Here is a 6,634-nt window from a genome sequence, read left to right on the forward strand (position 1 = left end):
TTACTTTGGAGCCTAGTACTACGTTTTTCACACGCCATTATTGTCACAGTATTTCACACGACAACACAGAAAAACACAATTTGAAGATCAAAAATAAGATAGCACATTAACATAGCACTGAAAATAATATCTAGTTAATTGCAGCTGCGAAATACTTGGTGCAAATCTACATGCATGCCACAACTGTTTTACTGTACAACAATGAAAGACTGCAACTACAAAGGAGATTTTCTCTACAATTACGCGCTAGCAATAAACAATAGCTACACTAATTACACAAACTACAAGAAAAAATCAGAAGATTCCAGTGAGGTATCCTCGGCTAAGGGTCGACATATGTAACGTCCCCTTTAAACAATTATACATGACTGTGCTTAAACTGACACACAATATTTTGTTAGCCCAACGCAATCTGACTTCCAAAATTCCCTACAAAAGAATGACCCTGACTAACATTAAACTATACCTTTCACAAATCACTTACCTCACAAAAATCTTCGCTGCTCAAGCTACTGCAATACAGCGAGCGCCACTACTGCCAGCTAAATAAAAGATTCAAACTACGGAAGGCACTAACTACTGATAGGGATAGTTAGCAAATGAAAGATATTAATAGAGAACAAACAATGAATTTACCTTGATATCATCATATATAAATACAGCAGTTCATGACAAATTTCAAAACTCCGCCATCTCTCTCCCCACATCCACCACTGCTGGCGGCTCACCTCCAACTGCGCAATGCTACGCGCTGTTCACATCCAGCTGCCTAACACTACAATGACGAGTATTACAACAATGCAAAGCAGCCACAGACTGCACACAGCACAGCCAGTGATTTTCATACAGAGGTGGCGTTACCAATAAAAAAACTACTTACAACTTTTGCCGCCAAAAGTGAAGCACTGCGTTCTCGCTTGCACAAGGACACGTGGTGGACGGTGAGCGGTCGGCATCGACAGGTTTGAAGATGCCCAGGAAAACAACTTTGGCGCCAAAAGTATGGCAGGGAACGGCCGACCGTTGTGTGATTCAGCTCCGAGGCAAACAATTTTGGCGGGAAACGTGCGGAGGCGACGAATGCATGTGGTGAGCGTACAAGGGACCGCTGTGACGTCAAACTCGGCAAGTTCCAGCGTGTCCAGCGAAACCATGTTTACGATGTGGGAGCGATCCCTGGGCACGCCCCCAGCGTACCGGCAGTTCACCGCGAGTGGCCGGCCGCCTCACGCGACAGGCGTAGGCAGTGTCTCCGCGCACTGTCCAGGGGGTGGCGAGGATCTGAACTAATTCAGTTGGAGCGTGGACGTCGTGGCGACTGCACTGTGATATCAAAGACGTGTGTGCTGACTGTGTTGGAGAACAAGTGATGACCGTACTGCTTGAAATAAAGTCTTCAGTCCCTTCCCCCCTGCAAAATCAAAGGACGTGACTTATGTTACTATCAGTGCAGTTTATTATTTGACACGATTATGATAGGCTACCAGCGAAAAAAGATAAGTGACGGAGAAAGTTCGTACGTGTGATCAATTATGGTGTTGGGATTTGAACTTGTGATAGATTTTTGTTATGGATGTAAGGAAAATGGCTTTGTCACCGAGAAAATTGGACATCTTGAATAAATAATAAATGATAATAATAAATAGAAATACAGTTTTCGAGACATTATCGTGTTGGAATTTGAATTTGGCGCAATTTTCTAGTGGAGGTAGGCCTATAATAAATAATAATAATAATAATAGTAATAATAATAAATGATAACGAATGATAATAAATGATAATGAATGATAATAAATGACAATGAATGATAATGAATGTTAATAAATGATAATAAATAATAATGAATAATAATAAACAAAAGTAAGGTTTCGCAGCCATTATTGTGTTGGAATTTGAATTTGGAGGGAATTTTCTAGTGGAGGCAGGTCAATAATAATAAATAATAATAAATGATAATAAACAATAGCAAATGATAATAAATAATAATAAATGATAATAAATAATAATAAATGATAATTAATGTTAATAAATGGTAATCAATAATAATAAATACAAGTATGGTCTTTGCATGCATTATCCTGTTGACATTCAAACTTCCCGCCTATTTTTTCTGGAGGCTTAGGTTAGTGGACGTAGCACAATTGGGCTATTTTGCCGCCAAAATTCAAATTTACCGCCATTTTTTCTTGAGGTTAGGTTAGTGGATGTAGCACAATTGGCCTATTTTCCCGCCAAAATCCGCCATCTTGGATGACGTTATGGAATGCTGCCAAGTCTACGTGCCGCCATCTTGGATGACGTCATCGCCGCCATCTTGAATAAATTTGGCAACAATGCAGAGTGTGCCGACATGTAGGTTGTCCCACTATTGTTGTCCTCTAATTTTTCGTCACAATCCTCTTCGATGACCGTCTCGCACGATCACTCTGCGTTGTGACTTAGTGGATGATGCTTTCCCGCTTTACCTGCATGCGGTATAAATCTGTATAAATCTTCGATATGGTGCCTCTTGAAGCCTTAATCTCCATTGGTTACGGAAACACCCACCGTATGAGCACCTACTCTTAGCCAACGCTCCACTTCACTCAGCTTCAACATAATGCACTCACAACTTCACAGCATATTGTTCTGACGACTGACACTTCTACCATGTTGAGGACATTGCACAGATGCCGTTCATGGTCAGATACAACACTGCAACCAGCAGGCTTGGCTGGCATCTGCATTTATGATCAAGCATACATTTCCCATTGCGTTTGCATATTTTCATCCAACACCTGTTAAGTCATCCCATCACGCCTCAATTGCCGACTCATATGGGAAACGTAGCTACATTCAACGGGCCGTTCGTCCTCATCTTTGGCACATTGCAGTACTTAGATACATTAAAAGCTACTGTAACTTTACCGAGAAATAGAGGTTCAAAGTCTTATAGGCAGACTCTACCGTTTTAGTCGGTTGCTCGAACGTCGCTGCTCGGCGGCTGGCGCTCGTTAAACTCTGAATCTCTATTTCTCTAAAACGCTTGAGAAGCTTATTGTACCAGACCAGTATTTCTTGGATCTAAGTATGTGAAAGATGAACAAGATCGGCAACCCTTGAGTGTATGCTTTCCTTGTCAGGGCTTTAGCAGGTTAAAAGCCGGGGAGCAGTGCACTACCCACGAAAAGCAATCCTTGTGTGGCACAAAACTTTAGCTTGTCAGTTATCAAGGCGACAAGCTTCGGAAGAGCGTTTGTTGGTTTCGTATGGTCGATTGCATATTCCTAAAGTGTTAATTACTTACCTAAAAACCCATAACTACACTCATGCTCATAAATTAAGGATAATGCTGATACATGGTGAAACAACGCTCTGTTGGGCAGTTTGCGGGTTTAAACCACCTCGTGGTATGACCAAGCGGTGCATTTGACATCCGGTCATAGCACGGTGGCGCTGGCAGCGGTCCACGTACGCAGAGGTGTGTCGGTGCATGTCAGAGTATGGTGCAGCGAGTAAGTGTGCAGAAGTTTTCAGACCTACTAATGGTGACTGTGTGTTGAAAATGGCTCAAAGAACACATATTGATGACGTTATGAGAGGTAGAATACTAGGGAGACTGGAGGCTGGTCAAACACAGCAGGTCGTAGCACGGGCCCTCCGTGTCAAACAAAGTGTGATCTCAAGATTATGGCAACGATTCCAGCAGACAGGAAACGTGACCATGCGCTACAGTACGGGACGTCCACAGTGTACAACAACACTACAGACGATTGACAGACATGCTTTATTCACGCGGAGACCTGCAAGGTGCATTCCATTGACCCCTGGTCGAAGGAGACACCATAAATCCTAGTTTCAAAAATACAATGCATGGTCATTGGAACAGTGGTCCCAGGTAATGTTCACGGACGAGTCCAGGTATAGTCTGAACAGCGATTCTCCCCGGATTTACGTGAACCAGAAACTAGATACCAGCCCCTTAATATCCTGAAAAGGGACCTGTATGGAGGTTGTGGTTTGATGATGTGGGGTGGGATTATGATTGGTGCACGTACACCCCTGCATGTCTTTGACAGAGGAACTCTCATAGGTCAGGTGTATCAGGAGGTCATTTTGCACCAGTATGTCTGCCTTTACTGGGGTGCAGTGGGTCCCATCTCCCTCCTGATGGATGATAACACACGCCCCCCCCCCCCCCCCCCCGAGCTGCCATCGTGGAGGAGTACCTTGAAACAGAAGATATCAGGCGAATGTAGTGGCCTGCCTGTTCTCCAGACCTAAACCCCATCGAGCACTTCTGGGATGCTCTCGGTCGACGTATCGCTGCACGTCTTCAAACCCCTACGACACTTCAGGAGCTCCGACAGGCACTGGTGCAAGAATGGGAGGCTATATCCCAGCAGCTGATCGACCACATGATCCAGAGTATGTCAACCAGTTGTGCGGCCTGTGTACGTGTGCATGGTGATCATATCCCATATTGATGTCGGGGTACATGCACAGAAAACAGCGGAGTTTTGTAGCGAATGTGTTTCGGGACGTCTTTCTCAACTTATCACCAATACCATGGACTTACAGATCTGTGTCGTGTGTGTTCCCTATGTGCCTACGCTATTACCGCCAGTTTTGTGTAGTGCCACGTTGTGTGGCACCACATTCTGCAATTATCCTTAATTTATGAGCAATGAGTGTATATGTAGCCATGGAATACTCGATGGTACACTTGACCTGCAGGGCATGGAGTATCAAATTATATTCAGTGAGACGGTATATGGACCTTACTGGTCACAGCCCAGTTACAACATTTGGCTGGTTCAAATGGCTCTGAGCACTGTAGGACTTAACTTCTGAGATCATCAGTCCCCTAGAACTTAAAACTACTTAAACATAACTAACCTAAGGACATCACACACATCCATGCCCGAGGCAGGACTCGAACCTGCGACCGTAGCGGTCGCGCGGTTCCAGACTGTAGCGTCTAGAACCGCTCAGCCACCATGACCGGCTACAGCATTTCTCTACAGATAATACCGCAAAGTGCAGGAGAATGTCATCAGACGCGCTAAAACAATGCATTACACATAGAAAGTAAAAAGCCCTCAGAATAGAGTTAAAGCTATAAGGTCAATTGTGAAAGAGGTACCAGGGCATAATGTGCATTTTCAGCACATCACACCCCTCTTGCGTGAGAAGGATAGTGATTCTGATTCACAAGAGTTGGGCATAGTGTTAAACAATCACTTTGTGAACTACTCTGCAAGTTTAATCGAGATGTTATTGGTATAGGTAAATATGCAGGACTCGTGGAAGCTGGTGCTCCAGGACATTTATATCACACGCAGCCAAAGGAAACAAGCAAAGATGAAATTCAATAAATTATTAAATCACTAAAGAGTAAATGATGATGATGATGATGATGATGATGATGATGATGTTTGGCTTGTGGGGCGCTCAACTGCGAGGTCATCAGCGCCCATACAATGTCCCAATTTTTTCACAGTCCAATTTTTTTACACTGTCCAATGTAGCCACTGTCACGAATGATGATGATGAAGAAATGATGAGGACAACACAAACACCCAGTCCCCGGGCAGAGAAAATCCCCAACCCGGCCAGGAATCGAACCCGGGACCCCGTGATCCAGAGGCAGGAACGCTAGCTACTAAAGAGTAAAAACTTCCATGAGTATGATGAAATAACAAGAAGGATTCTGTATCCAGCAACTTATATAATGTGTTTTTCTAGCTGTGGTCAGTATCCAGATAGATTGAAACATTCATTAGTGAAAGCACTTTATAAAAAGGGAGAAAAGCATGATGTAGACAATTACCAAGTATTTTCTTTGCAACCAGTGTTTTCGATAGTTCTTGAGAAAGTAATGTATAAGGGAGCAGTGGAACATTTCTGAACACATGAACACATAATTTGTTGTCAGACTCGCAGTTTTGCTTGGGGAAAGAAGTATCAGCAGTCATTATTTTACGTGTAGGGCAGTAACAGAGCTATGTGATAGTTGAGGACAGTAAGTATTGTCTTTCATTTAACGAAAGCATCTGATTGTGTTGGCCATGGAGCACTTCTTCAGAACTTTTCACATAATGAGATTAGGGAAAATCACAACAATGATTCACTTTATACCTGGAAAGTGGGAAGCTGTAAGTTGTTCTCCAGTGTCACCAAGCAGGGTAGAGATTTGAATCTGTAAATCATGTAAAGTGGTGAGTGCCACAGGGGTCTATTGCTTTTCTTGATATACCAGAAATGGCATTTATCTGCCACTAAATATTGCAGATGATTCGAAGAAGTTTTTCTTTCCATATGACACAAGCGTTATTGAGAAAGACATGGAACGTATTGTAAATGGTGTAGTTTATAAGATAGTTGATAACATCAGCACATTGATTTCACCGGACAGTCACCCTCTTAACTGCAACTAAATGCAGTTCATACGGTTTCAGGCATGGAAGACTTGTAAAAGAGAAACTGTCTTGTTCCAAAAAGGTCAAACTATTAGTGAATAGCGTCGAATTCGTAGGACAGAGCGCAGATGAAAAGCTGTCTTGGAAGTGTCACATTCAAGATGATATGCTGAAACTGAATGTTGCTACATTCACTATAAAAATAATCTCTGCTGTCTGTGATAGTGAAACAG

The sequence above is a fragment of the Schistocerca serialis genome, chromosome 3 (assembly GCF_023864345.2).
Source record: "Schistocerca serialis cubense isolate TAMUIC-IGC-003099 chromosome 3, iqSchSeri2.2, whole genome shotgun sequence".
Lineage (NCBI taxonomy): Eukaryota > Metazoa > Arthropoda > Insecta > Orthoptera > Acrididae > Schistocerca > Schistocerca serialis.